The sequence below is a fragment of the Thermobia domestica genome, chromosome 14, assembly GCF_964235325.1.
Source record: "Thermobia domestica chromosome 14, izTheDome1.hap1.1, whole genome shotgun sequence".
Lineage (NCBI taxonomy): Eukaryota > Metazoa > Arthropoda > Insecta > Zygentoma > Lepismatidae > Thermobia > Thermobia domestica.
In genome coordinates, this window is record NC_137467.1 from 153,550,556 (window position 1) to 153,577,232 (window position 26,677).

The 26,677-nt window shown below is 37.3% G+C and overlaps 1 long non-coding RNA gene across 1 annotated transcript in view; it reads right to left on the reverse strand.

Annotated features, from left to right (window-relative positions):
* LOC145670733 (uncharacterized) overlaps positions 1-26,677 on the reverse strand; it is a 248,725-nt gene that overhangs the window by 138,467 nt on the left and 83,581 nt on the right. The window contains exon 2 of the long non-coding RNA XR_014128402.1: positions 895-1,064. This is a non-coding gene — a long non-coding RNA (uncharacterized LOC145670733). The remainder of the gene's footprint in view (positions 1-894; positions 1,065-26,677) is intronic.

The following is a 26,677-nucleotide window of genomic DNA, read 5'->3' on the forward strand; positions in this document are numbered from 1 at the left end:
CATAACTTCGGTATTACTTAACCAGTGGTGTTCTTCACGAGACGAGAATACTTTATTTCTCGTCTCGTCTCGTTTTGAAAATTTAAGTACAAAATCCATGCACTGATCAACAAACTTAAAAAGTTAGTTACTGAATTCTCTATGTCTGTGTGTCTGTCTGTCTGTTATTTGCGATTTTTTTTAAATAACATAATCTAATGCATGGCATGGTTGATGTCATAGAACTATGTGTATTCCCTTAATTTTCCTGCTGTACTTTCACAGAAATGTACAGGGTGACCCAAAAGTAGGTATATAGTACAGTATTGCATTTTATATCATTTCTTATTCTTATCCATTAGGTAGACTTAGTTTCTTTATTACTTGTTCTTAATGTGTCTTTACTTACATCTTAAGCTAGGAAGAGCCGAAGCATATAAACCCATAAACTAGAATGTTATACTTGATCAATGCAGGGGTGTATACCTACTTTTGGACCACCCTGTATTAAGCGAAGTCAGCAGGGGCCACATATTTTTTTCTAGCCCCCGGGCCTCCAGATGAATTAATCTGGCCCTGATTATAACTCTTTACAGACATCATATTCAGATTAGGGAACATAAACACTAGAAATTTTGACACTACTTGCAATATAGTGAACAATATAGGAGGTTCGTAATAAAATTTCCATATTGTTTTCCCAAAAGTACCAAGATAACAAATAGCACAGAAGATATAATTCACTATCAACTAATGAACTATTTTTTAAAAAGAAAATGTTTGTGGAATGTACACGAAAGTAGGTATTTTTAATGAATAGTTACAAGGGTCATCCATAAAATAAAGACCGTTTAGTTATACAAAATGAAAAAAAGAAAACAAATATTTAATGGAGAAAAGAATTCTGTTACATACCTCAAGTGGTGTCTGTTCACGAACTTCAGAATTCCCGCGTTATACTCTTCTGCCGCCAGGTGGTAAGTGCATTCAAACAAACGACTGCTGGCGCATTTCCGTTCAGCAGAGAGCACCAATCACCCCAGGGAGCAAGCGCCAATCACTTAAATGGCATCATCCCTCATCACCTAAAAAACAAAATTGAAACAGACTTTCTCAACACGAAAGGTCATGGTAACCGTATTTTGGGATCGTGAGGGTGTTGTTTTGGTGAATTTCATACCAAATGACATCGCAATCAATACAAATAGTTATTGTGAGACTCGAAGAAACCTAGGGTGAAGTATCCAAAACAAAAGGAGAGGAATGCTTACTGGAGAAATGTAAAACTTATATTATATTCACGAAAATGTGTAATACTCGTATATATATAAATGGGTCGGGATACGGACAAAATCTCGCCGGGCCAAAACCTCGCGTGGCCAAAATCTCGCCGCCCAAAACCTCGCGGGGCCAAAACCTCGCCGCCCAAAACCTCGCGGGACAAAATCTCGCCGGGCCAAAACCTCGCGTGGCCAAAACCTCGCCGGCCAAAACCTCGCCGCCCAAAACCTCGCGGGACAAAATCTCGCCGGGCCAAAACCTCGCCGCCCAAAATCTCGCCGGGCCAAAACCTCGCCACCCAAAACATCGCGTGGCCAAAACCTCGCCGCGAATGAAACTTTTCTTTAAAATTTACCCAATGAGTTTCTTAATATGCAATTTCACATTACAAATAATAATAATAATAATAATAATAATAATAATAATAATAATAATAATAATAATAATAATAATAATAATAATAATAATAATAATAATAATAATAATAACATACAAACCATTGTGTACGTGGGCTTTCTCGGGTTATTACCGTTTCCTCCCACTTTCTTTATTCGATCATTTCCTCCATCCTGGTCATCTATGTGTCCTTTAACCTACAGGACATAATCAAGGGACGTCGTAAAAACTCATATATTATTTCATACTTTCATAAATATTATTAGATTTTTGTTAAAATTTTATGTTTTTGGATGTTCCAAAGTTCACGATCCCAATAATGTCCGTTAGTTGTCATTATTTTTCTTATGCAGACTTTCTTTCCCTATAACCAGTTTAAAAACATCCTGTCGCCTTATCTTCACATTAAAATCCTCTAATACAGAAATAGAATTTTCATATGGTATCGCGGGACTTAGTCAAATACCCGTCATATTTCTTCTGAAACAGCGTCTTTTATATCGTCATCCTTATCATCTGTTGGAACATTTACATTTTGGTCAAGCGAGATTTTGGATATGGCGATATTTTGGGGCGAGAGGTTTCGGAAGACGAGGTTTTGGCAAGGCGAGGTTTTAGCCCGCGAGGTTTTGGGTGGCGAGGTTTTGGTCCCGCGAGATTTTGGCCCTTGACGTTTTGGGCGGCGAGGTTTTGGCCACTCGGGGTTTTGGCCAAGCGAGATTTTGTTCCGCGAGGTTTTGGACGGCGAGGTTTTGGCCAGGCGGGGTTTTGGCCAGGCGAGATTTTGTCCCGCGATGTTTTGGGAGGCGAGGTTTTGGCCAGGCGAGGTTTCGGCCCGGCGAGATTTTGGGCCGCGAGGTTTTGGGAGGCGAGGTTTTGGCCAGGCGAGGTTTTGGTCCGCGAGGTTGTCGCCGCGAGGTTCTGGCCGCGAGGTTTTGTACCCAAACCAAATGGGTCACACTCCTGCTGCAACTCAAGAATTGCTGGATCAATTCGGATGGGAAACTTTTCAATATTCACCCTATAATCTGGACCTTGCTCCTAGCAATTTCCACCTTTTTTCCTAAACAGAAAGAATTTCTGGGCGGTAAACGTTGTGAAAGTGATGAATAGTTGGAGAATGCAGTGACTACCTCGATTAATGAACTACCGGCAGAAGGGTATATAGGTCTAACACAAGAATTCTGAAGCTCGTGACCAGATACCATAAATGTTTAAATGTAGGAGATGATTATGTATAGAATGAAGGAAGCTTCAGGCATATAACAGAATTATTTTTCCCAATAATTGTTGTGTTTTTCATTTTGCATAAGAACTAAATGGTATTAATTTTCTTGATAACTCTTCGAAGATTTAACACTTTTTCCTAACACAATTATAAACAGAACGCGCTAATATTACGTCAGTACATAATTATTTCGAGAATAATGCAGAACGAGGAAATGCCAAGGAAGAAAATTGACCTATTAAAAAGAACGTTACCCGCAAGGTTATTTGTAAAAATAATATTCTATCAAATGTTGCGTGGTATTACAAGTAGCTCTGTGAGAAATTTGCGTGATTGAGGTTGTGGTCCGAATCCAAGGTAATCTTATAAACATGAAATGGCATAAGTTTATCTCATTTTGAATAAAGAAAATTAGTTTTCTAGGAGGTGTTTCAGACAGAAAAAGTTGTTGAGGCAAAGAAGAAAATGTTGGATCTTAAAATGACAGTTTCTAAAAAGAGTTTAGTGGCGATTTTTGAGGGGAAATCAAAATCACATCGATAAAAATTTACGATGGTTCTTAGTAAGAACACACTAAGAATGCTCGACGGGATCTGTCACGGAGGATTTTCCTTCGACCTCTATTCCTATTTGCCGCTGTCGATATGATTATATACAAGGTGGAACATTAATCCTGATACACTCTTGTAGGTTTCAAGCTAATGAACAAATACTCCAACCGTGCAAATTTCGGTTGGCAACACTGAAAAAGATTAACAGTGTTGCCAATCCAATCTAACATAAAGATGTATTTTTTTAAAATTTAAAGGTAACAAAGAAAGTGATGTCGCTTTCTGTAAAGGTCTGTGTTAAATTGGCCCTCACACCATGCGAGTGGAGATAAGGTAAAGGTGAGTTGTTGGCGTGGGTATATCCAACATACTACCTGATTTGGGCAGTTCAGTTACACCGTGAACTTCCGTAAGGACAAACTAAACATGGGACCTCCACAGAGCGTCATAAGGGCGTGTATGCTGTACGACTTCAAACTGGGATCAAACGCCGCTGCAGCGGGGCGGAAGATATGCCAGGCCTTTGGTAAGGGTGTCGTGACTACACGGACAGTGCAGCGCTGGTTTAATAAGTTTAAGGATGGTGACGAAGCACTCGAAGACGCACCACGTGCCGGAAGACCAACACATGAACAAAATGGAGATCTTCAGGCAGCAATTGAGGCAAACAGTGCCCAGACATGTGAGGAACTGGGACTACAATTCAGTGCGAGTGGATGAACCATTCGGCAGCACCTCCATCAACTTGGGAAACACTAGAAGTTAGGTTGATGGGTCCAACATGATTTGACTCCGGGCCAGAAGGCAACGCGAGCAGACACCTGTGTTTCTTTGCTGTCTCGACTGAGGAAGGAGCCATTTCTGAACAGGGTATTGACATGTGATGATAAGTGGGTCCTGTACGAAACTTCACGGAGCCGTCATCATTGGTTAGCATCCCATAAACCGGTTCCAAAACAGCCGAAACCAGTACTGCCCCAGAAGAACGACCTCCTGTGAAATCTGTGGACTGCTCACAGCATTGTGCATCGAGAATTGCTACCTGCTGGTCAGAGGATCAATGCAACTGTACTGTCAGCAGTTGAACCGTGTTCAAGGAAAACTCAAAACTCTGGAGTCAGCACTTCTGAATAGCAAATGGGTCCTCCTGTTACAGGACAACGCTAAGCTCAACGTGCCTAGGATGACGGAATCCATGGCCTTCCAGAACGTTGGCAGAAGGTCGTCGATACTGATGGAGTCTATTTTTGATCTTCCATTAGGTGACATATCGGTGTTTGAAAGTGGTGGGTGAAAAAGCTATAGAACTTTCTTGGTTACCTTTAGAGAACTACGTCAGGTTATTACAAATTTTTCAAATCCACATATTTATCGAAAACTTACGATGTTCCGTGTATTTTTAAGTGCTACAAACTAAGGACGCTGTAGTATCATAAACATCCAAATTTTGGTGACACCGACAGCAGCAATGGCGCAAATAAGACAGACGGGGCAATGCATATCGTAAATAATTTATTGTCTAATACTAATGCTATGACGGGTTTCGAACAAAGTTACATGGATTCATGAAGTTGAAACTCTGACTTTTCTCTAAGGTTTTTATTTTCAAAAGTGCTCATATAAGTACCTTATCAAATCGTGTAGATGAATTTCAATAATTGTGAAGATCACAATGGTGTTTACAGCAATTTGATATCTCAAACCGTTCTAGAGATATGATAAAAACTGTAGAAGTTTCCAACCCTGCTTAAAATTAAGTAATTCCAAAAACTTATCGTGATTACACTTATCAAAAAGTACTATTGTAATGTTCTAGAAGCAAAGTATAATACCTCTAAAAATGAAAGAATAAGTCCTGAGTGAATGGGTGAGTGAATGAATAACTGATCAATGCTCCGACCAAACCGCTTCATCTAGAAACTTGAAATTCTGCATAAGATTTGTATAAGGTAACAGTAAGGATTTTTTTTTTTTTTTTTTTTTTTTTTTAGAAATTCGACGGGTAAGTGGGGAATTGGGGGTAAAAATTATTATAGTAAAATATACACACATGCGAATCTCTGAAGAATAGAGACATTAAATTAGATATGTTAGGTTGCCATTTAAAACAATCAGACACGTCTTTAATTTTTTAAATATATTTCCTCTAAAAGGGAATAAATAGATGCGAGAAGAAACGAGGGTGGGGTTACAATTGGTATAACAAATTAACTATATTTCGAAATCTTTGAAACTTTGGGACATGAAATTTGGTATTTGGACTTTTCATTTAAAATGATTAAAGACCTGATTCAGATTTTTTTTATTTATTCCTTTTTTTTTTTTTTTAATTTTCCTTACAAGGGGAAAAAAGGTGGTAAGAAGAAAGGATGGGAGTTACAATTGTTGTAATCAAGTCTCGAAATTCCTTAACGTTAGAAGCATGAAAATTAGTTTTCAGGCTTTTAATTTCAAATAATTTAAGACGTGTTTCAGCGGTTTCCCTTACTAGGGATGATTCCATACCGGGACCAAGCACCTGGGGAAAACCTATATATCGTCTGAAAGCTCTTGCCATGAGAAGCACGAAACCGTTTTCAAATCATGGGCAAACCCAGAAAATGACCGTATGTGGAACCAGTTTGTTGGTGTTTGTGACCCTATGTATGGTATATTCGACAGAAATAAAAATGAATATTACGATGCATCACACGTAAGCCCCTGAGCCTATCATGTTCCTGTTTCGCTCACTGCTAGAGAACGTGACTCGGGTAAGGGTTTGATAATATCACTTTGCACCCAAACGTACCCATTTCGTCAGTGTTGTCAATGAATTGTAAATACAACGTGGCAGATGGTTTCTGGACCACTCGATGTAGCTATATCCATGAAAACGCGGCATAAACATAATTTGTCACTAGAGAAAATTTACTTCGGACATATTCCTCTTCCAAGGACTCCACTTTATCAGTGTTGCCAACCAAGTATAAAAATAAGAAATTGTAAAACACTTTCCGTACGATGAGACGCTTATACACCAAGCTTTGCAGAAACATTACACGAACTATAGCAAAAAGGTGTTGAGTGTGGCCGTCTCCCAACCATTCCAGGTTGTCAGTGTTGCCAACAAGTGTAGATATCACGATGTTGAAAATGGCGTGAAAGTCATTGAACAAATATATATGACAAAAGTTGGACAATGGAAGCAGCATTGGACAATGGATAAGATAGTGTGAGTGTCCCCATCTCCCAAGCACCTCAGTGTGGCGGATATAATTACTGTGGCCCATGCTAGGTTTGTAGTAGTTAGTGAACCCACAAGCACCCATGTTGTCATGTCTGCCAATGAGGTAGACTTCATGCGAAAATCTTGAATGTTCGCATTGGTTGACAACACTGCAACACTGTGGTGCTTAGGAGACGGAAACATACACTGTTTTCCATTGTCCAATGCTGCTTCTGTCACATTTGTCATATATTCTTTCAATGGCAGTCACGCCATTTTATACATTGTGATATTTACACTTGTTGGCAACACTGACAACCTGGAATGGTTGGGAGACGGCCACACTCAACACCTTTTTGCTATAGTTCGTGTGATGTTTCTGCAAAGCTTGGTGTATAAACGTCTCATCGTACGGAAAGTATTTTACAATTTCTTATTTTATACTTGGTTGGCAACACTGATAAACTGGGGTCCTTGGAAGAGGAATATGACCGAAGGATATTTTCTCTAGTGACGAATGATGTTTATGCCGCGTTTTCATGGATATAGCTACATCGAGTGGCCCAGAAACCATCTGCCATATTGTATTTACAATTCGTTGGTAACACTGGCGAAATGGGTATGTTTGGGTGCAAAGTGATATTATCAAACCCTTACCCGAGTCACGTTCTCTAGCAGTGATCCAAACAGGAACATGATGGGCTCAAGGGCTTACTTGTGATGCATTGTGATATTCATTTTTATTTTTGTCGAATATACCATACATAGAGCCACAAACATCAAGAAACTGGCCCCATATAGGGTCAGATTCCGGGTTTGCCCATGATTTGAAAACGGTTTCGTACTTCTCATGGCAAGAGCTTTCAGACGACATATAGGTTTTCCCCAAGTACTTGGTCCCGGTATGGTATCATCCCTAGTTAGAAGCGAAAAAGCGGGAAGAAGAAAAGGTGGCGAATTGAGGCAATTATAGTAAAATGTCTGTATGAAATTTGATGTATAGACTTCCTATTTAAAATTATTACACTCGCGTAAAGTCTTACATGCAAGACCAAGACCAAGACAAGACCAAGACCAGGAATCCCGATCCAAGACCAAGACTCTTGCGCAGGAGTCTTGCACAAGTAACGGTACTACTTTAATTTGTTTATTAGATGTAAAAAGGAAGGGCAACATCATTACATCTTTCATCTGAATTGCTTGCCTTCAGTAAAAATGCTGCTGGAGTGAATGTGTTCTCACCAGTGTATGCAATCCGTCTGCCCCTGTGGTATATAGCTACAGTATTTCGTTTTCTGAATCGGTTGTTCGCAAGACGACAGAGAGCATAATTCTATGAGTTGTTACAAGGTATAAGAACTTCAGTGTCTGATTTACTTCAGTCATCATTTGATTCATTTTTTGATTCATTTACAGTGGCCCATGATTGGATTTTCTGAAATCATACGAAGAATAGTTGTGTCCATAAGAAACAGATGATCGAAAGGTAAACTAAAACATGTTATGGTCGTGGTGGCTCAGTGTTAGAGCGTTCATCCCTGGTGCATGGGATCCTTGTTTTGATCCCAGCTTGCACCATATGAGCTTTTTCGGTGGACAAACACCATGTACGTGGATTTTCTCGGAGTTTCCCCGTTTCCTCCTACTTTCTTCACTCCATTTCATTCATTTCTAATCATTACCGTCTACCTCAGTGCATAATTCTGGGATGTTAAACTAGATGCTTCATTACATTTCAAAACATATTAGTGGTGTTTTTCTTCCAAAACTAAAGAGAAATGTAGTATTGAACATCGGTAATTCCATGCCTTAGCTCCGAGCCTCATGCATCCGCTGGAAATTTTTAATGTGTGCTGATAAAATTAATATCGAAATAACATTTTCATGACATTGACAAAAATTTAGTGCATGTGACCGCAAGTTTGATTTCATGGGTGGATGCTTATACGTTGAAAATTGTTTGTCAATATAACTTTTAGCCTCATTAGATATACGGCACACCGAGGATTGAGCGCTATAACATTATACAACAATAAAGAATATTTATTCACAAGTGAGAGTGTGATTTTGTACGGTTATTTCAAATAACTTGGAGTTTGATGTCGTTATTTTGTATTTGTAATATAAGTTAAAAGTATTTATAAAAAAAATGAGTTTACATAAAAGACATAGACAGTTGAGTCGTTTCCAGTTTTCACTAAAATTATTCTAAAATATTAAGAGATTTTATCATTATTGTTTATTTTTTCTCTCTTTTTATGACAAATATTGCTAAACATATAATCATCATCATAGTTATCCTGTCATTATTGGCAGGTCACTTGCTGAAACTCAGAAGCTTCGATGTACTGTGCTCCTCAGCTAGTCTCTTCGTCTTGACGTAGCAATTTTCTGTTTTAATTCCTTCCTTCAACTACAATATCGTTCGCACCCTCCCTTTCTCTCCTTCCACCATACCCATACCTAGCACGTCCCTCATAATACAGTTCCTCCTCACCCAATATCCCAACCAGGTCCTCTTCCTCTTCTTAATTACATCTAAAATTATTCTTTTCTCCTGTAGCAGGGCCTAAAATTCAACGAAATCACAGCTCCACACTGGTAAAAAATTTTATATAGTATAGAAAAACTACTTTAGTCAGCATTTGCTTTGACATATAATCAGTGCTCTGTCCATTACATGTTACCTACGACCAAAAAATATTATTATTATTATTATTATTATTATTATTATTATTATTATTATTATTATTATTATTATTATTATTATTATTATTATTATTATTATGTAGGAAAATTTTGGCATCTAGAGCAAACAAAAGCCACATTAGGATACATATTTAATTATATTGTATTAAACAATAAAATACAGGAAACAGACCGGTAAGAAAAATAGTCACACTGGAAGAAAAAGTAACATTTTCTTACATGAGAATTTCACCGTCATTTTTCCGTGATCATCACGCTGTCTGTCTGTTTTCTGCCGAGGCAAATACACCGTTATACCAGGGCTGTTCCTTTGACTTCCTACCAACCTCAAAACGCCTTTCCTTTCTGGCCAGCCATTTCATAACAGCAGGGGTTGGGCTAAAATCTTCCAACGGACCCTTATTTATATTAACATGAAGGTAATTTTTCACAGTGTTTTCGATATGTCGTAGTCACTTACAAGTCTTTCAACATCGAAATAAGATGGTTTCGAAGCAACAACTCGGGCTAGACTTGTTGACAGAGCATGGAATGACTGATTTCCACAGATTTTCATGAGAAGGCTTTTAGCGTCCAGACCTTTCAACATACTGCATGATGATGTCTCTCTATATTGCAATGCGAACTGGAAAAGATCTGTATCAGGACAAATAACTTTGTGGCATTCTCTTAGGGCATCATCAGTTACATCCCCTTCCAAAACACGCAAAGGCTCCAAAGCAACAATACTGTCTTCGTACAGCAAACGCTGACTAACAAAGTTAATTATGGAATCCAGGACTTCGTAGCGTACTACAGTAAAATCTCTTTTCCCCCTGACATATTTGTTATGGGATTTATTTCGACGTGTGTTACGATGAAGTTGAATACCATATAATGAGTACTGTATTTCTCCGTTGACGTTCTCTTGCACACGTTCGTTTAAAAACGTTTCTTCCCACCCGCCTAACAGAGGTTTCTCTTTCATACTCTCCAATTGTGCTACAGTTCTATTTTTATTTGTTATTATGTCCAAAAGAAACATTTCCTCACTCTCAAACTTGTGCTGGCAGTTCTTGAAAACATATAGAGCGTCTGTCACAAGACACAGAAGATGAAGGCGATCTACTTCTATCCATTTACGCAGATGACCATTGGCTTCATTACATCCATGGCTTTCCGTTTGCAATTAAAGGCAGCTTGGATACCAATTTTTTAGGAGAGTAGTGAGCATACTGAATGAAAATTCTGTCCACCTGACGTCAAAATATTCTCAGTAGTGCAAAACTTCTAAGTTATTTTCTGAAGCTACCATCGTTAAACTTTTTGTTCGCTGCTCTGAAGAGTGATAAAAAGCACACAGTCCAGATGCTGCTTGTATGACAGATGAAACTTCTTGGACATTCTTGGTGACATCTTTCCATGCTAAATTAATGCAATGGGCAGCACATCAAATTGCGGATGCGATGCGGATACGCATCAAAGTGCGTTAATACGTGAAACGAATAAAAATACTCCGAGTTGGTGAAGTACTTCTCCAGTGACAAGACCATGTACTCTTTTACCGAATATGCCCAACTTGGCCCAAATTTACTGCGTTGTAGGCTACTGCCTACTGTACCTGTTCATACTGCTGACTGTGAGCGCGATTTCTCAAAACCGGTTAATATTTAGTCAGTAATGGGTGCCCACACTAAGAAATTTCTGGAGGGATTCCTGTATAATTTTACTGAGGCTTTGAATTCCAATGTTCCATATAAAAATAAATAGACCTAATGTCCAACGCCCAGCAACATGGAAAATAGAATACCCTATGCTGCTTGTAGGCACAAAGTACCGGTAAATCAACTAGAGGAGAACCATGTGTCAGGTGTCGTGTCTGCAGGCATAAAGACGAACTAAAGGAACCTTTTGTTTCTTTATTTCCTTCCTCTGTTCCATTTTCGTTATCTATATATATAAAAGAGAACGTACAAATCCTTTGTTCCCTCATCACGCTAATACGGCTGAACCAATTTCTTTCATTTTTGGGGGGTTATTAGGATTTGGACCCTAGATGGTTTTTATCATATCACTTTAATTTTTAATTACCAGTGTCTTGAGATAATTGACCATTCAAGTGTCCATAACGTACAAATCCTTTGTTAGTTCATCATAGGTAAAAATAAACGTATTTATATGCAACCCGCATGACCGTGTCACTCGGCGGGTTAACATAAATGACAGGCGATATAATGTTAACATTAGTGCAATCTACTATGGTTTTTATCATATCACTTGAAAGCGAAAAAGTAAAAATTATCTAAGTAACAAAGTTTATTGCGTTCCGGGGTGACCGCAGCGAAGCGGGGCGGGTTAACATAAATGACAGGCGATATAATGTTAACATTTACTGCAATCTTCTATGGTTTTTATCATATCACTTGAAAGCGAAAAAGTAAAAATTATCTAAGTAACAAAGTTTATTGCGTTCCGGGGTGACCGCAGCGAAGCGGGGTGAACGCTGCTAGTTGTTTCTAAAGTAATGAAATTACTTTACCAAAGACAACAGTGCAGCATCGTCACCAAACAGCGAACACTAATCTATAGAAAAAAGAATTAACCGGGCCGGCTAGCGAGATTTTTTCCCCATGAAACCTACGAACGGATAATATTTTCTGTGTTATGATTGGTTGTTGAGAGTCTACCTTGCTTCGGCTAAATTTTTGGCGGTTATTGATGTATGTTATCTCTGGTAGTAGGCCTACATATTTCTATAACGGACTCAAAGGATCGTGTAATTTTTATCTACAAAACAACACATTTCATTATATCGGAAAATTGTAATGTCCTATTGAAACAACAGATAAACGTGTAGTTAGTTGCATATTTTAATACTATATGAATGCAACCGAAAACGCTTAAAAACTAAATATAGTTAAAAGGTTCCTTCACCTCAAAATTGGCAATGGTTTTCCCTGCCATCTAGGAGACACCTATACGTATTAATTATGGCTTAATGTCATATACTGGCAGTTATATGGAATTGAGTAACCCATTGCATAATGAATGTATTGAATCAGTAACATTTAGTTTGATACACTAAACGCGTTTAAATGCATAATCCGAGAAAAGTAAGGTACTCACATTAATACCAGTCCACACTTTAAGAATTATAGCTCCACACTCCTTTCCTACAGTTCTACAAAGTGTGGAGTACTCCACTCAATTTTAGGCCCTGTCCTGTAGTGCTACTATTTCTAACACCTTCTCATTCGTTTTCCGTTCAACCCAGCTAATTCTCTCCGTTTTTCTCCATGCTCAGGTTTCGAAAGCTTCCAATTTTTTTCATCGCTTTTGCATAATGTTCACGTTTCTGCCCCCAGTAAAACAAAGTCTCCATATTTAATTGGAAGTTCGTTCAATACAAAGATAGTTAATCATGGTTAAAAAGAAACAAAATCTGAAGCCTTTAGAGAGTAAATATAATTTTGCATTTCATGCTGTTTCTGTAATTTGTGCCGTCTTGATTTTTTTTTCATGCGTCTTAAGGGTAGCCTCCCAGTTTGGAAACCAGTGGAGTATTGGATCTGTTAAAAAAAATGTGAAAGCATTACGAACCGTTGTGATGTATCTATAAGTAGTGAAGCTTGGGCACCCATTGAAAAAAAAAAAAAAAAATAGAAGTCATTGCCTATGTTGTACACTATCATCATACTTACACGAAGGTAAACTATATTACGTTGTTATATTTCCATTTCTATTGGCGCATTGTAGAATTTATCCCTTATATCGAGAGTAAAATTTACCTATGAAAAGCATAAGATTTCTTAAAAGCAAGACTTGCAAGGCTCTTGCAAGCAAGACCAATACTGGGTTGTGCAAGACCAAGCCCAAGCCCAAGCCCAAGGGTTCTAATGCAAGACTAACAAGGTACATTCGCGAAGTGTCCCCTACGGATTCGTCTAAAATTGATTTAAATGCAAAGTTCTCCGCGGTCCAAAGGTATTGTACTAGTTTTAGCGGCCCATACGGGTAATTTGCTTATTTATGGGCCTTCACATATCTGGAATTCATTCACTAGTATAACGCTTGGTCACAAAACTGCTTTCAGTTTCTTTAGATGTAGCTGAACATGAATGTTGGCATATCCGAAACAAATTGGATCAAGTACTGCTTCTCTGACATGTGCTATCCACACCGGACGTCATCTTGGATCCGCCATATTGGATTCAACTTTCGTTTTTTCAAATGGGAATAGGTTCATGTGATACATCAAATTCATATAAAATTTTCTCGGAAATTCATTGGTGTGGTGAGTTTTGCGGTAGCTTGTAGTATTTGCAAGATATTGCATGTTAAATGTGATTAAAAAGTTGTGTCGGGCCTCGTATGTATATGTGATCTTTTACGTGATTTATTGTTGACGAAATGTTTTCTGAATGTACATACATACAGACACACAGATGTAAATAGGATATGGTAGATCTTCACCAAAATCTGGTCGTATCTAGATTTACATTAGGCATTTTGTTCGTAATACAATACTTCCTTGTTATAGTATAACATGGAAGTAATAACAATCACTCACAGAAATGTAAGATTATGACACCAATGTTGTAGAGAGTTTGTTTATACCTACAGTACTTTTCCAGTTAGAAATTGTTTTGATTTGTCAACATCAAAAACGTAAGCGTAACTGATATTACACTGCAATGTCTATTCGCGAAGTGCCTAGAGGAATTTAACATGTAATATCTCGCAACTGGTACAAGCTACCGTAAAACTCACTACACCGATGAATTTTCGAGAAAATTTTGTATGCGTTTGATGTATCACATGCACCTATTCCAATTTGAAAAACCGAAAGTTGAATCTAATATGGCGAATCCAAGATGGCGGCCGGTGTGAATAACACATGACAGAGAAGCAGTACTTGATCCAGTTTGTTTTGCATATGCCCACATTCATGTTCAGTTACATCTAAAGAAACTAAAAGCAATTTTGTGACCTAGTGTTATAGTAATGTATGATTGAATTCCGGGTATATGAAGGCTCATAAATATGCAAATTAATGTACCTTGTAAGACCGGGTCTTGGTCTTGGTCTTGCATTTGTTCATGACCACTTGCGTTTCAGCGTCTTTTTAATATTTGAGGAACTCCAAATCAAAGCGGACGATGTGCTTTTTGCTGCGGATTTTCTATAAATCGCCATCGCTGAAACTATCTGTGCTACCCATTCGGTTCCAAAATCATTATGACACTGCATAAAATGGCCGTAAAATAGCATTTGATGCACAAAGCGCTATGTCCATCGTGTTGTCCGGAGCAGGACACGCTATTTGACAATGCAGGAAACTGTAGTCACATGATTTCACAAGTTGTTTCGCGTACTATCAGTATAAATGAGTCTACTGTGATCAGGAACGTTGTTGGCATCACTTGGCGTCTGTATGGTGATAGTTTGACGCATGTACAAAGTCCATTCGAATTTTTCGACGGATGCGGTGGTGAAAATGAAAAAAACACATGTTGTCCATGCCTTAATCATGTGGTTCGCAGTGAAGATCTCCTTCTTATCTCAAGAATATTACTGCCAACCGACTGTTTGGAGTGTTAGAAAAGTCTTTTCGTAAACATTCCGAAATTTTAATCCTGAAAGTTAGAGTGCAATGTACCTCGAAATTGGGACCGTGAAAATTCTAGGCATAGACTGGCAATTAAGGGATGTAAAAGCGTTAGACTATTCCCTACAAAAATTATAGGTATCAGTGACATGATACGTGTGATCCTGAAGAGAGCTTTGCACCAAGGACGTCCAGGGTTGTTTTGAAAACGGAATCAACGTACAATTTTGATAACTCTTCTAAACAGTGTGTGTCACCACCAATCACCGATGCAAAGAAAGGTGAGATTGCAAATCTTCTGAAAAAACGATTCGGAGATCACTGGAGACGTGAATCTATGCTTCAGTTCTATATTGACGCAGTGGATGCACAGTCTGCATGTTGTACTGAAAACGAAAGTGTGTTCGAATACTTTGGAAGAGGAAGTGGATATCGTATGAAACACAATACGAAATTGAGAGCATATTACTGCAGGGTATATTAATGTGTATGTGTATTCTTAAAGCAAAAGTTCATTTTTTTCAATTGGTAGTATTTATGTTCGTTTTATGGCGTGTAACCCTTTAATATTCGCATACACACAGAAAGAGTATTATACCAGGGATGGCCACATTTTTTCGAAAAATACTTTTTCGAAAAATGAATTTTTCGAAAACGAATTTTTTTTCGAAAAACGGAAAGCGAATTTTTTTAAAAAAACGGAAAACGAAATTTTTTCGAAAAACGAAAAGCGAAATTTTTTCGAAAAACGAAAACCGAAAAATTTTTCGAAAAAACGAAAACCGAAAATTTTTTCGAAAAAACGATAATTTTTTTTTCGAAAAACTAAAAAAGAAGTTTTTTTGAAAAAGCGAAAAACGAAAAAACGAAAAATGAAATTTCCGAAAATCGAAAAAAAAGTTTTTTCGAAAAAGGCCATCCCTAAATTATACTTCTAAATGCCTCATACACTGTTGTGTATACCATTGTAAACAAAATATGCTCAAATGTACTTTTGTATGCCATTTATGAAGTCTCAGATACATCATTTTCGGTGTGTTCGCAATAAAATGCACTTCGTCCAAAATGTTTTTAACAATAACGCTTGTTACTGAAAAACTGATTCTTAATATTCTTTGAAGTTAGAGATATGAAATTTAATATTTAAACTTCATGTAAACTAACTAATGACGTGTTTTAGCACTTTTTAAAAAATATTTCCCATACAAAAGGGGAAAAAGGGCGGGAAGAAAACGAAAGTGGGGCTGAAATTTTTAAAATAAGATGGTCATTTCTCTAAATCCATTAAAGTCAGACACATGAAATTTGGTATTTGAACTTTCCTTTTTAAATAATTAAACACCTGATTTAGTTTTATTTTATTTATTTTTTCCTACAAGCAGTGCTGCTATTCAGTCGGTTCGCACCGGTTCGTTAGAACTGGCTGTTAAAATATTTGTAGTTCGCAGAACGTTTGTTATACCCTGACAAATTTCAACAGAGCTTAACATTTTTACTTTTGAACGAAATTTTAGAAGTCAGCTGAAGATAATATTGTATATTGAGAGGTGATCCTTCTTTTTGTATTTGCTTTGTTAGTTTTTTTTTAAATTTTCTTTTTGTTTGCTTGTTTTCTTTCTGTGATCTTATCTTTTTCTATGTTGATCAGTTTCAGCCAATTGGCCTTGTGCTGTATGAAACTTAGGGAATAAATAAATAAATAAATAAATAAATAGCAGTAAATTTTGACCAGTTATACCAAGAAACAGTAAATTTCAGTTCAACTATGTTTGTTTTTAGAAATTCTTACAGCTACAGGCTTAAACATGTGATCTCTCAGCCATGGTATAAGCGTTTATTTCTTAATCTCAATTTCTTAATATTTCTTAATATCAAGAATAAGAAATGGGTTCACATCAGTGCAGTGTTATTTATATTTGGGACACATACGTACCATTATCAACAATTGTTGATCCATTGCTGGATTAAGGTCCTTCTATCTTGAATAATTCGTTTCCAAGATATTGGCAGTGCTGTTATCCAGCAAAATCTGTGCTTTTGTCTACCTACCCATCTACACACACACACACACACACACACACACACACACATATATATATATATATATATATATATATATATATATATATATATATATATATATATATATATATATATATATATATAGATAGATAGATAGATAGATAGATAGATAGATATAGATATAGATATATAGATATAGATATATATAATACAGAACCGGTTGTTAAAAAAATTAGAATAACGCCACTGGCTAGAAGGAAGAAAAGGTGCTAAGAAGAAAGGATGGGAGCTACAGTTGTTGTAATAAGATGGCCATATCTCGAAATCCCTTAAGTTTGGACAAATGGAAAATTAATATTTACTCTTTTACTTTTAAATAATTAAAGCCGAGTTTCAGTTTGTTTTGGTGTTTTCGTTAGAAGGGAAAAACAGGCGGGAAGGAAAAGGGCGGGGATTATAATTGTTATAATACAATGGCTATATTATAAGACTAGAGATATAATAGGGATCTGTAACTTGATATATGAACTCCTTATTTAATACAAGTGGATATATACCACAGAGTTTCTAGAAACTCCTCCATAGCGTTTTATCGAGAGAAGAGGGGCAATATCTATTTTTCTTATCTATCTATTTAAATGCTACAATAGCAATAAAAACGCTTTTTTTTTCTTTTGCTAGCTAGCTACGGAGTACCTAGCACCCATTGCGAGGTCTGTACCCTCTACTCGGGAAAGAGATTTCATATAATCATGCAGTAGGAAGAATTTTTAGCTGGACAAAGATACATTAATTAACTTCATTTAGTATTGATAAGCATTTCTTCATAATCAGCATAGACAATTCGGGGGGCTGGGAATGGATATGCTGTTTAGGAGTAATTGCGAAAGGAAATGAGAATGAGGTGCTGTGAATGCTGGGTTATATTCTGTAATGAGATACGTAAGGAGACCCTGTTAGTAACAAGTGGGTTTAATGTGCATGATATGAAGGTGATATATTTTTCAAAAAAAAAAAAAATCCGAAAATCGAAAAACAGTTTTTTCGAAAAAGGCCATCCCTAAATTATACTTTTAAATGCCTCATACACTGTTGTGTGTACCATTGTGAACAAATGCCATTTATAGAGCCTGAGATAAATCATTTTCGGCGTGTTCGCAATAAAATGCACTTTGTCCAAAAGGCTTTTAACAATAACTCGTTTATTACTGAAAAAGCGATTCTTAATATTCTTTGAAGTTAGAGACATGAAATTTAATATTTAAACTTTTCATTTAAACTAATTAATGACGTGTTTTAGCACTTTTTAAAAACTATTTCCGTACAAAGGGGAAAAAAGGGCAGGAATAAAACGAAAGTGGGGCTGAAATTTTTAAAATAAGATGGTCATTTCTCTAAATCCATTAAAGTCAGACACATGAAATTTAGTATTTGAACTTTCCGTTTTTAAATAATTAAACACCTGATTGAGTTTTATTTTATTTTTTTTCCCCAACAATCAGTGCTGCTATTTAGTCGGTTCGCACAGGTTCGTTAGAACCGGCTGTTAAAATATTTGTAGTTCGCAGAACGTTTGTTATACCCTGACAGCTTTCAACAGATCTTAACATTTTTACTTTTGAACGAAAGTTTAGAAGTTAGCATGATATGAAGGTGATATATGCTCCGGGATGGTTGACGTGCTGAGCATGCGGATGATGTCATAGTCGGGATGATCTGGAGGAACAGTATATTTATATAGTGCGAAAAGCAATGAGAGAGGCGTAGGTGCATGGCGGTGGTTTTGTATGTAGGGAGCGTCGTTATAAACTGTTTCGAAGAAGAGAGTATGTTCACTGTTATAGCGTTTGTTGATATATTTGAGTCGGAGGGCTTCGAGGTGGTAAAGAAGGTGTGGAAATGTAATGCGGTCGTATAGTTCACGGGTTGGACTCGGTATAATTTAATGCGGTAAGCTAGGCTGAGAGCATGTGTTTCCATTATTAAGAGCTTTTCGTTATGTTTTGCGCTTGCTGATATCCATACGGTGAAGCCATACGTAAGAACAGGACGAAGGAAGACCTTATACGTGTTGGTGAGTGTAGAGGAACGGAGACCCTATGTTGTACCAGTGAAACTTTTATGTAAATTCAGTCTGTTTTTGGCTTTGTTTACGACCGTAGCGAGGTGTGGACGCCATGTAAGATGGTGATCAAATGTGATACCCAAGTAGGTCGCTGTTTTCGAATGGAGTATGTCAGCATCGTTTACTGTAAGGGCAAGGCAAGCTGGGTTTCGATGAAACCTTGATCGACGTTTTAGTGGGATAAAGACTATTGCTTGAGTTTTAGTAGCGTTTTTATTGTTAAGCGCCATGTCCGATACCAGTCGCTAAACCGACGAATGGCTTCATTCATTGCAGTGTTTATTTGGGAGATGGTCGTAGCGTGCTAATGCCAAGAAATCCGTGTCATCGGCATACTGGAAAGTGTGGACATTTATAGGTAATGACGGCATGTCAGTGACAGAGCAAATATAAAAGCGGGGATAACACGGAGCCTTGGGGGACTCCACTATGAAGAAATATGGGATAAGATACACTGGAATTGATGTAGACATAAGCCAGACGGTTGGGAAAAAAGTTGTAGATGAAGCGCAAATATGTGACAGAAAGACGGAAAGAGAGAAGTTTATAAAGAAGTCCCATGTGTCATACTTTGTCAAATGCCTTTTCAAGATCGAATAAAACTAAACAGGAAGACTTTGAAGAATTATAATGATTAGTGATCATGTTGGTGAGGCGAAGTAACTGATCGTTAATACTATAGCCTGGTCGGAAACCGGCTTGATGTAAAGGAAGTAAATGTTTTGCAGTTAAGTGAGTTTGAAGTCGATTGACCAGGATGCTGAAAGTTGGAGTTAATTGAATAGGCCGGTAGGATGACACGTTTGAAAGGTTTGTGAGGTTTAGCAAACGAGTGTTTTGGAAGTCTTCCACTGGGCGGGGAGATAACCTGTGCGGAGAATGAAGGTGAAAATAGCTGCTAGAAGGTGTAATAAGACGAAAGGTGCTACTTTGACATGGCGGTATGTGAGTGAATCCAGACCAGGAGCAATGTTAGGTTTACGAGCTGTGACGGAACAGATATCTGTTACAGTGATAGACGCAGTGAGAGGATGACTGGGCAAAGTATGGCTTGTGTCTGGTTGAAGTTGTGTGAATTGATGTTAAACCTGTGTGTGGAATGTCTTCGAGGAATGGAAGCTTCGGCTGGCGTAAAGATAGACTGCAGTTAGGTTGCGAAGGCGTCTGCTATTTCTTTATCTGTCTGAAGAGGTTGATCATTGTCTATTAAAGGATAAGCAACGGAGTTCTTGCGACCGGTAAGCATATGGAAACGGCTCCAGTATCTGGATGAATCTGCAGTATCAGCCAAAGTATTGCAGGCTTTTGTCCACTGACGAAGTTTATAGGCTTTGACATAATTGTGGACTGTTCGCTGAAATTGACGATGTAAGCGCAATGACTCTGGATTTCCGGTGCGTTTGTAATCTCTGTAGAGTGTTCGTGAGCGTCTGATAAGTGGTAAATAATTGGATGAAAACCATTGGATGTAGTAGTCGGTATAAAACGACTGGTTGCGTCTTGGAGTGCTGAGGTTATTGTATCCAGAGAATTATAAAGGTCTTCCTCCGTTTCTGGCAGAACTGGGTTTTTAAATGTGCTATTGAGATAGGTACGATATCCCGTCCAATTGGCTTTATCAAAGCGTAATATTGTACGAGTGACGGGAGCTAGCTGTGGTGATGGACGATATGAAGATGAGAGTGACAGTTTGACGGGAACATGATCACTACCAAGCGGATCTAAAACTGTGAGATTACAACGTGGGGAGAGATTGGCAGAGATAATGACAACATCCGGGGTAGTGTGGGAAATCGGTCGTGTAGGATAAGGCAGATTATGGAATGTGCCGGTTGTTTCTGTTGCAATGAAGTCGAGAAATTGCTCCTTCTGGTGAGCCGTTAGACTATGAAAATTGATATCCGCTATGATGATGTAGGTACGGAAAGTGTCTGAAATATATTGACAGAAATTGAGAGGAATGGAGTGTCCAGGGTGGATATAAATGGTAGCCAAAGTTACATATAATTTTTTATAGTATAGAGTAGTGATTACATATTCCGGTAGATTTCGTGTTGTCAGAGAATGTTGGCGATAAGCAATTGTGGGGGAAACCCCAATGGTGACTTCACCGTTTGGACGGCACATGGGTATGGTACGGTCAGCCCTGACCAGTGTAAAGCGGGAAAATTGGCAGTTTTGGAATGGCTTTAATTGAGTTTCATTCAAGAAGAAATGCGTTGACATGTTCTAGTAATAGTTGTTCGAACAGCGGTTTATGAGATTGAATAGATCGTATGTTAAGAAACAAGAAAACTAAAGCCATAATGATCGGTATAGAGTGAATGAGGTTTTTAAGAGCTAGGTTGAACGGCGGTAGCATGGAAGTAAGCATATGGACCTGAATATGTAGCATTAAAGGTAACATGAAGAGTTGCCTGACCTGCAAGTTGGATTTGTTGGAGTACATATTGTCGTTGGAATGGATGAATATTCTGAATTACTACAGTGGAAAATGCAAGAAGCTGTTCGATAGTGATAGGTTGGTTCACTGAGGTAATAGGCGGAGATTAAGAAGATTTAGTTTCGGGTGGCCTAAATCCCGTCTGATAGGCACAAGTTCAGGCTTAGTCTCATCAGGTGGTGTTCTGGCTTTGCATTTGTAGCTAAGCGTGGGATGTTGCTCAGGACATGTATTACATTTAGGTGGTTGTTGCATATTTGGGCAGACCTTTGTATAGTGAGGTCCGGAACAAAACACACATGTCGGTTGATTTGAACATTTAGATATCGGATGCAAATTATATTTCTGACATTTTTCGCATCGAAGCGGGAGAGGTTGGGGAGTGCGAGATGCCTCAACCCGGTCTCTACGTTTGAAGATAAATGCCCCCGAAGTTAGTAGTTCATCAATGGTTTCTTGATGCGAGGTAAAAACACGTATGTAAGTCGGGACCATATTGTTTTTAATATGTATGCATTTAGTAATGACATGACCTTCGTGTTTGAGCTCTTCTGTAACCTCGTCATCTGTGATCGACGGGTCTACACTAGGGGTGTTCGATAAGGCTGAGGACCTATCGAACTTCGGGACTGAAAATTTATCGAGTTGTCATCGATTACTCGAAACCTTTCGAGTATTTGAAATTATCGAAGATTCGGGTATTATCGAAATTTCGAGTATTATCGAAGTTTCGGGTATTATCGAAATTTCGAGTATTATCGAAGTTTCGGGTATTATCGAAATTTCGAGTATTATCGAAGTTTCGGGTATTATCCACATTTCGAGTATTATTGAAGTTTTGGGTATTATCAAAAGTAGTGATGGACAGTTCGGTTCCTTCACCTCTCCAATGATTCCTTCTTGCAGCCAAACTAATCAAACAACATTTTTCATCTGATAAGTTATTGCAAAGTTGTATTTGTGAGGAGAAAGGAAAGCGTGCAGAAAGGGATTGCTTTTTCGTCCCCTCCCCCCCCCACACAGAAAGCGTTCATTTTTTTCCCCTCAATTTTATCTCTTGTTTGTTACTTGCTAACAGCTAGTGTATTAATGTTGAAAGAGATACGGTCTTAAACGTACAAATACGGTAATTTGCTCTTCATACGATATAGTATACGCCTAACACCTCAACCATATTAATCACGCACGGTGTTGCTAAAATGTTATAGCAAAATTTTATTTTTAAGCCAAATGTGTTATCTTGTGTCGTGCTTGCTTTCTCTTAATGGCCACTAGTTCACACATTGCCGCAATCAGATATAATGAAGCTTTGGGTGCAAACTCCCCCTTTAACCTTTCAGTAAAATAAATGTTAGTCAAATCAGTGGTGATTTCAGGGGTTGTTCAGGAGGAATATTTCCCCACAAACATATCTCTGATCATATTCACCGTGGTTTACCAGTATTTTTTGCTACTTTCACCCTCCGTGTATTCAAAATCTCCCGGGGTAGGATTACCATAATTTCTGGATATTTTTAAGAATGATGTGTGTGTTTATTGAGAAGTTAAGAAAAGTCTAATCTTAACTTCCTAAAATGCTTATGCTCATTTTCTATACTTAAAATATATTTTTTATATTATTGTCTTGATTATTTTCCTGAGTAAAGTATTCTTACGAAGAGCACCTTATCGTTATTGATTTTTTCATAAATATCAGCACAAGACAGAATTGCAAGCCAAGCACTTGACCAAACACAGCGAAATTTCCCAGTCTTCCATTTTCCCTAAAATTTCGGGCATTAGTTAATCCCAGACAATTTACCGGATCGGGCTTGAATTTAGGACGTATGATAAGACTACGCGGGGAAAACCTTGAAATCATCACTAAGTTTAATGAAGGCGAAAAACGGAAATAAATCTATTTCCTCGACAGTGAATATACAGTGTAGCATATATTCTATACAGTTGGTTTGTATATACATTATGATGAATCCACACACTAGCGGATCCAGAAGTGTCATTTGGTGGAGGCAGATTGCTTCCTGGACGAATAATGTAGGTTTTAAAAACGTAAGAGTTTTGTATCAATTTAGAATAACTAGGTGCATTATTTTATATAGTGTTTCAAAACAACACCGCCAACGTTTGGGTTGCCACATTACCTAATTTTAGCGGATACCACCAGATTTTCAGGTCTTATATTCGTTCCCCGCTTAATCATCTCTTAATCACGAAAAACCACCCGCTTTTTTGGATTGGAGAAAAATCTAAGACGACTTTGTTGATAAAGTGTTGTTATATTCAACGTAAACCGCTACATTTCTGTGTTAATCTCAATCGCGAATGGACAGATGACAGAAACAAGATGAACGCGAAAACTGTCAAATTATTACTACTGGTTTTGTACAATCCGCGGCGAAAAACCTGCAACATGAGGATGTAAGTTTATTGTGAAACTACGCCTAACAGCACAGGGAATGAACATAACGTTTAAGTGGAACGAATCACGCCAGGATAAACCTCGGCCTCCTCCCGTGCACAATTATTTTGGAGCAAAAGACTTCGTCATTTCACAATAAACTTATATGCTCATGTTGCAGGTTTTTTGCCGCGGATTGTACAATATGAAAGACGTATCATGCGTAGAATTTTATGATAAGATTTTATGCCATCGAGATTTTTTAAAGAAAGTTAAAGGGAATGAAAAATGTAAAATATTTGGCATAACCATACACATTTTGGTTCAACCCATGAATACTAATGATCTCATGGGTGCGTATTTCTTTGATAACATTCTGTCCAGTTCAACTGAACACGTCTATGTTGTTACGTAATCTATATGTTCAACTAGTATTTATATATTCAGAAATGATTGCAAATTGAACCTACGGATCCTTAGCATATTGTTTAGATTAGATTCATTATTAGTATTGTTTCTTTTAAAATGTTTATACTGTATTTCATATATTGTGAAACTGTGGTATTTTCGTATGTTAGTATGACTTCAAGTAGAAATCTTTGAAAATGATAAGAAATTTTATAAGAGATGGACCAAGACTCCTAAATATGTTTTAGCTTTCTTACGATAAAAGTTTAAAAATTATTTTGTATTCCTTAGAGAGAAAACCGTATGAACAACATCTGCCTGTAATGGACCCGTTTGGTCTCCATTACAGGATAAGATTATTTTTCTTTGTATGCGCCCTTATTGTTTACCTTTACCATTTGCAAGGGCATATTAGTTATTGTTAATATTACATTCATGCCATTATTTCTGTTATTTTGTTATATAAGTTAATGTTGGGTTATATTTAATCTGCACCACCGGTGTATTGGCGTTAATGGCCGCGAAATTATAGCCAGTTGTATTCTTTTTCCTCTGTTGAATTGAGATTTTCTGTTGTTTATATTATTAGTGATTGAAATAGAAATAGTAGTGTTGATAAAGAGAAGAAAACATGAATTTGTTGTAGTAGTTTAAATAGTCTGGAATCCGTGAGGATTCCGTAACTGCAACGTCTTCTCTCCTGTTTATATATAATATCTTTCACACCAGGATGAATAGAACATCTTAGAAGTTAATTACAAATAACAATTCGGATGCCTGTGCAGATATGATAGTGTAGTCATTTTATTATTATTGTGTATGCCATGTCAAATGATTAGGTTTGCTTCCTGTGATTAAATGATCATCCTTCTGCTATTGCAAAACTGAGTCACTAAAAGTAATATAAATGTTATTGATATACATATATATGATGAAACACGACGATTTAAAGGACTAATTATGCATTGGAATACGAAGATATTAGTAAATAAATGTTAATTATGTGTATTGGTGGATGAAACAGGAATGCTATTACGTACATAACTCACATGTTAATGTTGATGAATTTGGATATATGGATGTGTACACTATCATAATCACTGGCATAACCGTCTTGATTGTAACCGATATGACGAGTCGACAACTGTTTGTTTATTATATACAGTAACAGAATTAAAACTAGTCAACATTCTAAAGTTGTGTTTAATTCCTATTCTTATCTTATGGAACGCATTGTGTATTTATTCCTGATGTGTTTGTCCTGTTTCTTTCCTTGTAAGCCTGTCCTACGTTGGCAACGAATCAGCACTCGGAAGTCCGATGCTTTAATGTTTATCTCAACTGTTATTGTGGGATTGCCTGCGCCGTACCAGAACGGTGTAAGAAAGGGCACTACATGCCATATATCGTTTGCTTTTGTTTTTTTTTAAACTTGTCTTACAAAAATCCTTATTAGAGATATTTTACTGTAATACTTATTTAATACTTTCTTTACAATTTTAGACTCACATTTGTTGAACTTAATAAAACATTAAAGGCAAAAACTTAATTTTCTGTACTTTAGTTTTGTTAGAATAGTACATTGGAAGTGTCACTTAACAAAGAAAACACTAAAAAATGGTCAGAAGGATCGTCAGTATTTCTAATACACAAATTCACATCAGTACTTACGGTTTAGAATTCCCCGCTTTTCTAATTTCAAAATATGGCAACCCTATCCTGAGACCAAGATAAAACAAAAAGTATAGACCAACCTGGGTGCACAAATGCTTCCTTTTGGAGTTATAGGCTGCCAAAAACATGAATAAATGAACTTTATATGTTCATAGCTCCAATACTATAGGATCTACCGTAGTCCGGTCAAGATTTTATTTAGGAACTAGTATGTACCCTATCCAAATATCCAAGTTTCAGAATGATCCGAATATCCCACATGATCTTTTTGCTGACATTTTCACTATAGTAACTTAAACACACTTTCCAGTACCATTTCAGCTTGAATTAGCAGTATAACCTTGTTTCCCATAGAAAAATATGATTACAACCGAAGTGCAATGTAATCGCAATCGATTTCAAAGACATTGGCTTCTTGTTTCGGAAAAGAAAGAAACAGTGATAAGTAGTCTATTGTATGCAGGACACGACAGGAGAGATAGGGTCTAATATTTCTTTCAACAACTGCAAAGCAAGTAACTGCACGACCATCTTTCTTTGAAAGTCTGTTTGTAACAATATACGAAGCAGCTGAGAGAACTCTTGAGGAAATAATGTTTTTTTTTTTCCTTAAGAAGTGGTCTGAAGTTATTTTAATTTGATATGGAAATTGAATCAGAGCCATTGAAATG